This window comes from Ovis canadensis, chromosome 7 (genome assembly GCF_042477335.2).
Source record: "Ovis canadensis isolate MfBH-ARS-UI-01 breed Bighorn chromosome 7, ARS-UI_OviCan_v2, whole genome shotgun sequence".
In the NCBI taxonomy this organism is placed as follows: Eukaryota; Metazoa; Chordata; class Mammalia; order Artiodactyla; family Bovidae; genus Ovis; species Ovis canadensis.
Window position 1 is genome coordinate 36839222 of NC_091251.1, and position 13692 is coordinate 36852913.

General features: G+C 47.5%; 1 pseudogene; it reads right to left on the reverse strand.

The window, feature by feature from the left end:
* Positions 1-5102: 5102 nt before the first annotated feature.
* LOC138443997 (ribonuclease 7-like) lies at positions 5103-5618 on the reverse strand (annotated as a pseudogene).
* Between the last annotated feature and the right edge of the window lie 8074 nt (positions 5619-13692).

The following is a 13692-nucleotide window of genomic DNA, read 5'->3' on the forward strand; positions in this document are numbered from 1 at the left end:
AAGGCTCGAAGAAGGGGATTATTTCACGATGAGAGACTGTAGCTATCTGGGAGTCCATTCCGAGAACGGGTTCCCCGCCCACGGCACGCTGGGCAGCACAGTGCAGTGAGAACCCTGCCCTGGGAGTCGGGGACCTGAGACTGGAGCTGAGCTGATGTTCCAGCTGCCTAGACGCACCCTTCCGACCTTGGGACCACTGTGGCCCTCAGTCTACTTGGGTGTATGAAGCTTGTGTGCAGTTCATCCTTGAGTTCAGGGTAACTGTCTATATCTTTTATGAGTTGAAGTGTTTTCTGTGGCACCAAGAGACTTCTACCCCAGCCTGCATTTTATTTTTGTGCCATCACCTGCCTTCTCCAGGCCACATGGAAAAATTTGCCCTTTTCTAAACACACAGTGCAGAGAAGGCAATGGCACCCCACTCCAGTACTCTTGCCTGGCAAATCCCACGGATGGAGGAGGCTGGAAGGCTGCAGTCCATGGGGTCGCTGAGGGTCGGACACGACTGAGCGACTTCACTTTCACTTTTCACTTTCACGCATTGGAGAAGGAAATGGCAACCCACTCCAGCGTTCTTGCCTGGAGAATCCCAGGGACGGGGGGCGGCGGCGGGGGGGGGGGACGGGGGGGGCCGGGGGGGCCTGGTGGGCTGCCGTCTATGGGGTCACACAGAGTCAGACACGACTGAAGTGACTTAGCAGCAGCAACAGCAGCAGCAAACACACGGTGCTTTGCTGAATGTGTCTAGTATCTCTTGCTGGCCTTTTTTCTGAATTGCCCTTGCTCTACTCTTAATGATGGGGTGGGAACCCCATTTATGCTTAAACGTGTTCCCCAGGGAACTCTGCTCTTGAACCTTCCCTGATTCCCCCTCACTCCACCCTATTCCTCTTGTTGCTTTTTGATAACTCCACCCTCATCTCTCCTGGAGTTCTTCTCAAGGTCTGGTTTGTATTATGATTTGAGGGGCTGCTTCTGTTTGGGAGAATTCTCAGCACTTGGGTCTTAAATAAAAGTCCATGATTTAGTTGCTTAGCCCCTCTGAGGAGAAGACAAGTATGTGGCTCTGGGGGAGAGTGCAGATCTGACATTCCTAGAGTCCTCAGGTGCCCTGCCCTCCTCTCTTACCAGCTGTTTTCTTTCACACAGGTGTCCTGATCAACAATTAATGCCCCTGTGATAAGCCACCAGAAGAACTGGCACAAGTGGCTATCCCTGATATGAAAGGTGGGGTCACTGGGGCTTGCTCTAGGAGAGAAGCAGGGCCAGGAAGGGGAGGACTTTCCTAAAATAGTTGAAACCCAAAGACCACTGAAGAACCCAGGTTAATTAGATAATTAGATAAGCAGATCTTCTTCAATCAGGAACAGCAGAAACCTGTCTTTCTTTTCTCAGATACCCTGGGCAATGTCTTACCTCGTTTTAAGAAGACCAGGACTGGAAACTGGAGGGGGAAAGGACATATGGAGGATGTGTGTGTCCTTGGGCTGAGGAAACACTGATAATGTGGAGAGGCTGGGATGTGGAAGCGGGAAATGGGGGCCCAGCCCTGTGTGCACCCAAGTCCAGACTATGGACTGCACCTGGCAGGTCACAGGGGAGTCAGAGCCACCCTCTGGGAAAGGGCAGCCTGTGCTCAGGTGTTGGAACCCCTCCCCCTTTTATCTTTTGAGTGCACCTCGTGTCTTGTGGATCTTAGCTCCCAGACCAAGAATGAAACGTTGACTCTTGGCAGTGATAAGACAGAGTTCTAACCATTGGTCCACCAGGGAATTCTGGGAACCCCTTTCTTTCTCAGTTTGTGCTGCTCGGTGTATGAGGGTGGGATGGACAGGAAGAGGCATGGGAAGTCTTGCAAAATGGGGATCATCAACAGGAACCTGCACAGCCTTGAAAGCCATTTGTCCTCTTATAATTGATTTGTCATGAGAGGTGAAGTGTTGGGATGTCAGCAGGAAGTGGAAATTGGGAGAAGACTGTACAGTGTTTCCCCGGGGAAGGGCCTGCTCAGTAAAAGCTGATAAATGCATAGATTTGTGACAGGCTTGACGGGCCACTTGGGCTGTTTCACTCCTAGGGAACTCCCAAATTACCTCCATCCACGATGACCTCTGTCTCCACGGAGTTGACTTCAGAGGACCCAGAACCCAGAGCCCCACTCCTGAAGAGGTGCCAGGAAAACTGTATAACCTGGGAGGGGGGCAAGTGCGCTACCTGAGAGGAGAGTGTGGGGGTGTGGCTGGGCCTGGCCACAGCCTCTCTAAGGAGGTTCTTTGGGGCCTGGGGCCCAGTGGTGTGGTAAAGTAGTTCTAACCTTCCTGGGTTAGAACTGCCTCTGAATTTAAGGGGATTTCAGGGGTTAATTTCCAAGCACTCTGCAAAGGGAACAAACATGAACTTCCCTTCACTTTCTCACTTGGGCCTGGGATCAGCCAGTTGCTGATGTGGCTTCACGATGTGATGTGGTCTCAGGAGCCTGCCTTGAACACACCACCCCTCACAAGCATGAAGACTGGGGCCCTGGATAGTTCAGTCATGTTTGGTGACAGGAAGAGTGTGGATATTGCAAAGAGTGGTAGGAACCCTGACACTGCACAGTCCCTTCTCCAGGAGGATAAGCTCGGAATCCCAAGGGCTTGGGTATGTCAGTCATATTCAAACTTTTTGAGACTCAGGACACCATCCCCTTGCTTCTCATTTGCCTGCAATTGGATGTCCTCTGCAACATCATCCCCTTTACACTCAGGCTTATCATCAGTCTTCTTGGAGAGATGTCAGAGTGTCAGAAACTCTATACCTCTATTCAGGAAAAAAAAAAAAAAGATCCATGAAGATCCATGTATATCCACTCTGGTCAAATGAAGTTGTTTAATACAAAGATCAAAGTCTTATTCTGTGTTTGGAAATTAGGCTTAATTCAGTTTTACTGGGCTTCAGATGGTTTTGGATTCTTAAGGAGGAAGGTAAAAGAAGAGAAAAGCCAGGAGCTTCTGCATAGCGATGTGGAAGAGATAAGCAGGGGAGGAAGCTCAGAGAGGGAGGCTGAGATCTGGAGACAGAGGAAGGAACTTCTTTGAGGAAATCGTATTCCTGTCCCTCCTATGCCCTTACATATTCTCCTCTTGCTTAAATGTTTGAGAATCAACTCTTAAGCGTTCATGTCCAAACACTTTCAGTGTCTGAGTCCGAATGGAGGGAAGGGAAAGGAAGAGTTCCCAAAGGATGAGATCTTAAGCTGGAGATCCCTGACTCTGCCTCTCTGCCTGTGGCCTCTTGCCCAGTTCTTCACTCTGACCTGTCACATGGGGTCGCACAGAGTCGCACATGACTGAAGCGACTAAGCAGCAGCAGCAGAGCTGAGGAAGAGACCTAGTTTAGGAACAAGAATAGCTCTTTGCATAAATCCCACAGACTCATTTTCCAGTTCTTCTCCTCACCCCCTGCCTTGTCATCCTGCCATGAGAAAACGGGTTAGGGGAGAGAAGTATGAGGAACAAACCAAGAATCTACACCCCTAAGTTTTTTGGGGATAAGATTCCAGTAAAACAGAAACAAAAATTTGAGAGATCACCATCTTTCTGGAGCTTAGACTACTAATGTATCACCCGAACCCATCCCTGTTCGGGCGCCACTTACTGGGGAGCAGCCCCTGTTGGATCCAGGGTATTCGAAGTGTGGACGGCATTGGAGATGACAGATTTATTTATTTAGAGATATAGGAGATAAGGATTTATTTAAAGATATAGAGAGAGATAGAGAAAGAATGTTGCAGTTTAGAAAATAGAGGAGAGAAAGAGGCTGATGTTCCTTGGTTTACGCAGAAAGCCAATAAAGTCCCAAGACAAGGGACTTACACCGTTCACATAGGCCACAGGTGCCCACTTGAATAGCGGAGGGTGCCTCGCCTTGGGCTCCCTCTCACGTGGGTCTTAGAAGCCTGGGCAGAGAAGTGAACACAGCAAGCCCCTGTGCTCCAAGGGATCAGCCTGAAAAAGAGAGTAAGAGAGAGAAAGAAAGAAAAAGAATTGACATGGGGAGCCAAGCAATGATGAGGCGAGGCCCAATATTTTATTTTTCCAGGGGGCTTATATACCTTAAGCTGGAGAATACATAGAGAATAATGGAAATACAAAGTCATGCAGGGTCAGCAGCTCTGACCCTTATCGAGACCAGGCTTTCTCTCTGCATAGCTATCTGTATACACAGGTCTTAGGTGATTTACATCATCTTCTGGTCAGGAGGCCTATTAGCATTTTATGGCCCTTTTCTGATAAGGGTCCATCAACCAGAAAACTTATTTTCCCTAAAAGTGTTGTTCTTTCCAAAGTCTGGTGCCACTCTCAGAAAGCACTAAATAAAGTTACATTCTTACATAGCAAGGATACAACGATTTATAACAAAGAAAGAGGAGTACAGTGATTTATAACAAAGAGAAAATTCATTAACTCTAAACTCTAGTACTGCTAACATTAAAACTACTATAATCCTATTTCTGCATCCCAATTACATTGATTAATATCCTAACCGGTGCCTAAAAGATAAAGGATATGGAGGACTGGTGGCAATCATTAACTCAACAATGAAACACTTCACCAATATAATTCTTAGCTCTTTAAAAGGCTCTATACCTTTAAGATGTTTTAAGCATCTCATGCCTCTAGTGGTTGGGAGGCTGTAAACAATCACATGCGTGGCTGTAAAAGTTCAGGGAAACCTGTCAGGCAAGTTAGAGAGCCATCAGAGGGGTTTGAGCTGAGACACTCCTTTTATATGCAGGAGACTATTAACTGGAGCTCTAAGTTAACTTTTTCCAGAGAAAGGTGGTCAGGGATAGCCCCCTGTTAATGTCAGAGGAGTTGGTGAAAGTCATGAAATAATAAAACAGACAGATTCTGCTTTTGGGGTGTTCCCTCAAGACCTGACTCGCCCTGCCCACCAGGTCTCTCCACGTGACCTTGTCATGGGTGGGATCTCCCGTGCTGGCTCCTGGCACCCCAGACCCCCACCCTCTCAGAAGAAACTGAGCTAGGAAGGGCCCCAAGAGATGTCACAAGAGAACCAAATGAGCAGAGGAGGAGTGGTCCAGAGGCCTGGAGAGGGAGCTACAGCAGGACCCAAGGCCAAGGAAAGACAGAAATATTAAGGACCTTGTCCAGATGGACACAAACTAGCTTGAATTTCTTAGAGTCCTTTTTCTCAGGAGGCTCATAGGCCACAATATAAGAAGCATTCCTTTCCTCCTTATTGTACTTATTGCACTCTGGTTATCTCTCTGAGGTGAGCTTACACTTGGTCAGGGATACAGGCGTCTGGCTCTGGTGGCAGTTATTACGGCCATTCTTGCAGGCTGTGTTGGGAGTCTGACAACTGGTAGTCACACTGGAGATGGACTCATGCAGGAAGGTGTTGAGGTCTTTGCATAATTTGCAGAATTTGTTGATTTTGCGCATCGAGGCGTTGCAGCCTTGAGGACTGGGCTGCGCATGCTGAGTTTCAAACCACTGAGCTGGGTTCATGTTCCTGGGCCTGGCGCTGACTGGATCCTCAGTCACCCACAGCCCCAGCACCAGGAGCAGCAGCAGAGGGCAGAATCCTGCTCTGGCTGGCGCCATCTCTCTTAGGGGGCACAGTTAGAAGGGAGGAGTGGGGTTTCTGGGGATGGAGAGCAGGAGGTGGAAATTAGCCCTCCCGAACCTGCTCCTTCCAGCTGATCACCGTCTCCCTCCCCCTCTGTCTCCTTCCTCCCTCTGTCTGTGTCTTTCTCCTCCTGTCCTCTCTGTGTGCACACAGCTGCTATGACTCCACCCCGTAAACCTAGGGCTCTGTTCCTCTCCTTCATTCATTCTGTCCCTTATGCCTCCCACTCCTTGCTCCATCTCTTCTCTCTCCGTGTCCCCGAGTCCCTGTGTCCCTATTTGTTTCTCTGTCTTATCGGCTCCATGACTCTATCCCCATCTCCTCCAGATCCCCATCTCCTCCAGAGCCCCATTTTGTGCCCCCAGCATCTTTCTTCTCTCTCCTGTGTGTCATCCCTCCACATTGAGTCCCTTCTTTGTCCACCTTGTCACTCACCTGATGGGTTCTGAGTAGAACCCATCCCTTCCCTGTCTTCTCTCCGCACCCACATCCCATTGCAGGCCTCGCCTCTTCCACAAGTTCCTGTGCTATGGTACCTGCTCCATCGCACACACCTCCCCTCTGCTGGGACTCAGATCTCTGAGGGCCTCTGCTTACTACAAACTTCTTAAGAGCTGGCCTGACCTTTGGTGCTTCTATTTGGGGGCAGGCTGGGGAGCAGCCCTGGATCAGGAAGTATATCAGTTCTGTTCGGTCGCTCAGTTGTCTCTGACTCCTTGCGACCCCATGGACTGCAGCATGCCAGGCCTCCCTGTCCATCACCAACTCTCGGAATTCACTCAGACTCATGTCCAATGAGTTGGTGATGCCATCCAACCATCTCATCCTCTGTCGTCCCCTTCTCCTCCTGCCTTCAATCTTTCTCAGCATCAGGGTCTTTTCAGATGAGTCAGTTCTTCACATCAGGTGGCCAAAGTATTGGAGTTTCAGCTTCAACATCAGTCCTTCCAATGAATATTCAGGACTGATTTCCTTTAGGATTGACTGGTTGGCTCTCCTTGCAGTCTAGGGGACTCTCAAGAGTCTTCTCCAACACCACAATTCTAAAGCATCAATTCTTTGGTGCTCAGCTTTCTTTATAGTCCAACTCTCACATCCATACATGACTACTGGAAAAACCATAGCATTGACTAGATGGACCTTTGTTGGCAAAGTAATGTCTCAGCTTTTTAATATGCTGTCTGGGTTGGTTATAACTTTTCTTCCAAGGAGCAAACATCTTTTAATTTCATGACTGCAGTTACCATCTGCTGTGATTTGGGAGCCCCCCAAAATAAATTCTGTCACTGTTTCCATTGTTTCCCCATCTGTTTGCCATGAAGTGATGGGACCAGATGCCATGATCTTCATTTTCTGAATGTTGAGTTTGAAGCCAACGTTTTCACTCTCCTTTTTCACTTTCATCAAGAGGCTCTTTAGTTCTACTTCACTTTCTGCCATAAGGGTGATGTCACTTGCATATCTGAGGTTATTGATATTTCTCCGGGCAATTTTGATTCCAGCCAGTGCTTCATCCAGCCCAGCATTTATCATGATGTACTCTGCGTATAAGCTAAATAAGCATATAAGTTAAATGCAGTACTTGGATGCAATCTCAAAAATGACAGAAGGTTCTCTTGTTCGTTTTCAAGCCAAAACATTCAATATCAGAGTAATCCGTGTCTATGCCCTGACCAGTAATGCTGAAGAAGCTGAAGTTGAATGGTTCTATGAAGACCTACAAGACCTTCTAGAACTAACACCCCAAAAAGATGTCCTTTTCATTATAGGGGACTGGAATGCAAAGGTAGGAAGTCAAGAAATACCTGGAGTAACAGGCAAATTTGGCCTTGGAGTACAGAATGAAGCAGGGCAAAGGCTAATAGAGTTTTGCCAAGAGAACACACTGGTCATAGCAAACACCCTCTTCCAACAACACAAGAGAAGACTCTACACATGGACATCACCAGACAGTCAATACCAAAATCAGATTGATTATATGCTTGGCAGCCAAAGATGGAGAAGCTCTGTACAGGCAGTAAAAACAAGACTGGGAGCTGACTGTGGCTTAGAACATGAACTCCTTATTGCCGAATTCAGACTTAAATTGAAGACAGTAGGGAAAACCACTAGACCATTCAGGTATGATCTAAATCAAATCCCTTACTATTATACAGTGGGAGTGAGAAATAGATTTAAGGGACTAGATCTGATAGACAGAGTGCCTGAAGAGCTATGGACGCAGGTTCATGACATTGTATAGGAGGCAGGGATCAAGACCATCCTCAAGAAAAGGAAATGCGAAAAGGCAAAATGGTTGTCTGAGGAGGCCTTACAAATACTGTGAAAAGAAGAGAAGCTGAAGGCAAAGGAGAAAAAGAATGATATACCCATTTGAATGCAGAGTTCCAAAGAATAGCAAGGAGAGATGAGGAAGCCTTCCTCAGTGATCAATGCAAAGAAATAGAGGAAGACAACAGAATGGGAAAGACTAGAGATCTCTTCAAGAAAAATAGATATCCCAAGGGAACATTTCATGCAAAGATGGGCACAATAAAGGACAGAAATGGTATGGGCCTAACAGAAGCAGAAAATGTTAAGAAGAGGTGGCAAGAATACACAGAAGAATATACAGAAAGATCTTCGCAATCCAGATAATCACAATTCTGTGATCCCTCACCTAGAGTCAGACATCCTGGAATGCGAAATCAAGTGGGCCTTCGGAAGCATCACTACGAAAAAAGCTAGTGGAGGTGATGGATTTCCAGTTGAGCTATTTCAAATCCTAAAAGATGATGCTGTGAAAGTACTGCACTCAATATGCCAGCAAATTTGGAAAACTCAGCAGTGGCCACAAGACTGGAAAAAGTTAGTTTTCATTCCAATCCCAAAGAAAGGCAAAGCCAAAAATGCTCAAACTACTGCACAACTGCACTCATCTCACACACGAGCAAAATAATGCTCAAAATTCTCCAAGCCAGGCTTCAACAGTACATGAACCGTGACCTTCGAGATATTCAAGCTGGATTTAGAAAAGACATGGGAACCGGAGATCAAATTGCCAACATCCATTCATTGGATCATCAAAAAAGCAAAAGAGTTCCAGAAAAACATCTACTTCTTTATTGACTGTGCCAAAGCCTTTGACGGTGTCGGTGTGGATCACAATAAACTGTGGAAAATTGTGAGAGAGATGGGAACACCAGACCACCTGACCTGCCTCCTGAGAAATCTGTATGCAGGTCAGAAAGCAACAGTTAGAACTGGGCATGGAACAACAGACTGGTTCCAAACTGGGAAAGGGGTACGTCAAGGCTGTATATTGTCACCCTGCTTATTTAAGAGAGATAGAATGAGGTAAAACATAAAAGAGTTGAGTTTGGGGCAGAACCAGGAAAATAGAGAGGGATTAAGGATTAGCCCTTCAGGAGAAGTGAAGCACCCATGATGAGGGGGGTTGAGGGGTGAGAACACTGGCTGGATCAGGTTGCAATGAGGGAAAGCATTAGAACTGTTTAATTAAAGGCTCAAAGCAAGTCAGCCAGTAGGCTGAGAGGTTGAACTGAGTAACCCCATGAAAGACCCCACTTAAGTAAATGTGAGGCTTATACTGTGCTTGATAAGACGGAATCTCTTCACCTTAGATTCCAGCATGTCTTCTGTTTCCATGTGATTTGTCTCTTGACAATAGCTCCCACCTGAATAATATCTCCCACCACAGGGCACAGCAGGAAGAGCTGAAAGGGGGAAATCCAAGGTTAGAAGAAGGGGATTATTTCACGATGAGAGACTGTAGCTGTCTGGGAGTCTATTCCGAGAACGGGTTCCCCGCCCACGGCACACGGGGCAGCACAGTGCAGTGAGAACACTGCCCTGGGAGTCGGGGACCTGAGACTGGAGCTGAGCTGATGTTCTAGCTGCCGAGACGCACCCTTCCGACCTTGGGATCGCTCTGGCCCTCAGTCTACTCGGGTGTATGAAGCTTGTGTGCAGTTCATCCTTGAGTTCAGGGTAACTGTCTATACCTTTTATGAGTTGAAGTGTTTTCCGTGACATCAAGAGACTTCTATCCCAGCCTGCATTTTATTTCTGTGCCATCACCTGCCTTCTCCAGGCCACATGGAGAAATTTGCCCTTTTCTAAACACACGGTGCTTTGCTGAATGTGTCTAGTATCTTTTTCTGGCCTTTTTTCTGAATTGCCCTTCCTCTACTCTTAATGATGGGGTGGGAACCCTATTTATGCTTAGAAGTGTTCCCCAGGGAACTCTTTGCTCTGGAACCTTCCCTGATTCCCCTTTACTCCACCCTATTCCTCTTGTTGCTTTTTGATAACTCCACCCTCATCTCTCCTGGAGTTCTTCTCAAGGTCTGGTTTGTGTTACGACTCGAGAGGCTGCTTCTGTTGGGGAGAATTCTCAGCACTTGGGTCTTAAATAAAAGTCCATGATTTAGTTGCTTAGCTCCTCAGGAGAAGACAAGTATCTGGCTCCGGGGGAGACTGCAGATTTGACATTCCTATGCAGATTTGACATTCCTAGAGCCCTCAGGTGCTCTGCCCTCCTCTCTTACCAGCTGTTTTCTTTCACACAGGCATCCTGGTCAACAGTTAATGCCCCCGTAATAAGCCTTCTTCTGGTGAGAAGAGCTGGCACAAGTGGCTATCCCTGATGTGAGGGGTGAGGACTGGGGCTTGCTCTAAGCAGGAGGAAGGGTCAGGGGCGGGGATGGTGGTGGTCTCTTAAAATGATTGAAATGGAGAGACCACTGAACAACCCACACTAATTAGTTAATTAAATCTCCTCCAATCAGAAACCACAGACACCCAAATCTTTCTTTCCTCAGGCACCCTAGGCAATGTTTGATCTTGCTTCAAGAAGAACCAGGGCTGGGAACTGGAGTGGGAAAGGACGTGTGGAGAATGTGTGTGTCCTTGGGCTGAGGAAACAGTGATAACGTGGAGGCTGGGATGTGGAGGTGAAAGATGGGGGCCCAGCTCTGTGTGCACTGGTGTCCAGACTATGGACTGCACCTGGCGGGTCACAGGGGAGTCAGGGCCACCCTCTGGGAAAGGCAGCCTGTGCTCAGTGTTGGAACCCCTCCCCCTTTGTATCTTTTGACTGCACCTCGTGTCTTATGGAATCTTAGTTCTCTGACCAAGAATGGAACCTTGACTCTTGGCAGTGAAAGGACATTGGTCCACCAGGGAATTCTGGGAACCCCTTTCTTTCCCAGTTTGTGCTGCTGGGTGTATGAGGGTGGGATGGACAGGAAGAGACATGGGAAGTCTTGTAAAATGGGGATCATCAACAGGGACCTGCACAGCCTCGAAAGCTTTTTACCTCTTTGCAGTTGATTTGTCTTGAGAGGTAAAGTGTTGGGGTGTCGGCAGGAGGTGGAAATTAGGAGAAGACTGAACAATGTTTCCCTGGGAAGGGGCTGCTCAGTAAAGGTTCATAAATGCAAAGCTTTGTGACAGGCTTGATGGGCCACTTGGGCTGTTTGACTTCTAGGGAACTCCCAATAGGTTACCTCCATTCACGGTGACCTCCGTCTCCATGGAGTTGGCTTCAGAGAACCCAGAATCCAGAGCCCCACTCCAGAAGAGGAGCCAGGAAAACTGCATAAGCTGGGAGAGGGGCAAGTGCCCTACCTGAGAGGAGACTGTGGGGAGTGTGGGTGGGCCTGGCCACAGCCTCTCTAAGGGTTCCTTGGGGCCTGGTGCCCAGTGGTGTGGTAAAGTAGTTCTAACCTTCCTGAACTGCCTTTGAATTTAAGGGGATTTCAGGGGTTAATTTCCAAGCATTCTGTGAAAGGGACAAATGTGCACTTCTTTTCACTTTCCCATCCAGGCCTAGGATCCACTAGTTACTGATGTAGTCTTGGGAGCCTTCCTTGAACACTCAAGTTGGTCCTCCCATCACCCCTCAGGAGAACGCAGACCAGGGAGATAGATAGCTCAGTCATGCTTGGTGACAGGATTCCTGAGCTTGGAATCCCAAGGGCTTGAGTATGTCAGTCGCGTTCATATCTTCTGGGACTCCAGACACCATCCTCTTGTTTCTCATTTGCCTACAGCTTGATGTCCTTCCCAACATCATCCCCTTCACACTCAGGCTTTTCGTCTTCTTGGAGAGGTTTTAGGATGTCAGGAACTTCATTCCTCTGTTGCAAAAAAGTCCCTCTATATCCACCCTCATCAAATGAGGTTCTTTAATAAGAAGATAAAAATTGTATTCTATGTTTAGAAATTAGGCTTAAAGTATATGCTCAGTATGCTTTCTAAATGGTTTGGGGTTCTTATGGAGGAAGATAAAAGAATAGATAAAGCAGAGAGCTTCTGCACAGAGATGTAGAAGAAATGAGCAGGGGAGGAAGCTCAGGGAGGGAGGCTGAGACCAGGAGACAGAGCATAGCTTTGAGAAAGATGCATCCATGCCCCTCCTGTGCCGCTCAGACCTAGCAAACCTCTTCTCACCTGATTGTTTGAGAATCAGTTCTTAGACATTTATGTTCAAACACTTTCAGTGTCTGAAGCCACAGTGAGGGACAGGAAAGGAAGAGTCCCCAGATGAAGGAATCTTCAGCTGGAGATCCCTGACTCTGCCTCCCTCCCTGCAGCCTCTTGCCCAGTTCTGCTTATGACCTGTCACCACTCGTAGGTCAGCTTTAGACAGTCTGTGGAGTCTCAAGGAGTCAGAGTCGACTGAGCGACTGAACAGCATGCACGGCCTAAATACAGAGTTTCCGGGAAGAGGATCCCGCAGCAGGATGGAGCTCTGTAAAAGACAGGAAGAGCCAGCGCCGGGAGAAGTGCTGCACATTATCTCAGCTTAGCCTCCACCCCGTCCTTTCCATTCTCCACGTAATTAATCGCTAAAAGCTAGTCTTTCATCTCCTGCGCCCACGTGCTCTAGAGGCAGTTCTCCACCACTAGAGAAGCTTGTACACTGCAACAAGAGAAGCCTGTGGGCCACAGTGAGAGAGTCTACACACAGCAATGCAGTTAAAAGCAACCAAGCCAAACCAACCAACAAAAATCTTGTCTTTTATCTCAGGCTTAGAATCGCACGTGGAATTTCTGGATGGAAGAAAATGAATTAAAAGATGTCATCTTGGTGAGGTTAGCCAATTTCCCTCTGGGGGAAATTGGGCATCTGGACTGTAGAGGGAAGCAGCGTGGGTGAGGTCAGGGGCAGCACTGACTTCAGATATATCTGTGGGTCTTCCTTCCTTCTTTTCTCCTCACTGCCCTCTCCTTCCAATCACTGGTCACCTCTTTGTCTGCCTCCACTTTTCCATCTTTTCTCCTTCTAATTATTCTCTGCTTCCTTACTTTCTGCATGTGACAAGGAACTCTGAAATATTAATGAGTGTGTGTGTGTTTGGGGGGCTGTCCTTGAGATTTTACAAACTTTCCTTGTAAAATAAAACCCTCACCCTCTACATACTCCCTTCTTTGCAGTTTTAAAGATCATGTGGAAATGAACAAAACCACTCAGATGGGAACAAGAAGAGCCAATTTATTTAGTTTATTGTAGTCAGAAATCTTGAAACTCCCTTGGACTGCAAGGAGATCCAACCAGTCCATTCTAAAGGAGATCAGTCCTGGGTGTTCTTTGGAGGGACTGATGCTAAAGCTGAAACTCCAGTACTTTGACCACCTCATGCAAAGTGTGATTCATTGGAAAAGACTGATGCTGGGAGGGATTGGGGGTAGGAGGAGACGGGGACGACAGAGGATGAGATGGCTGGATGGCATCACCGACTTGATGGATGTGAGTTTGAGTGAACTCCGGGAGTTGGTGATGGACAGGGAGGCCTGGCATGCTGCAATTCATGGGGTCACAAAGAGCTGGACATGACTGAGTGACTGAACTGAGTCAGAAATCAGCCACTATCCCTTTTATTTGTCAAAGACTCAAGAGCAGGGAAATGGGAAACCTTTATGGTGGAAAAAGAAGTTTTCAGATGTGCCCTAATTGGAGGCTGCTGGCATGGAGCTGAAAGTGGGTTAACTAGAAGCAGGACGACCTACAGTTAGAGATACATATTTGGTTTTTTCCAATAAGCCCTA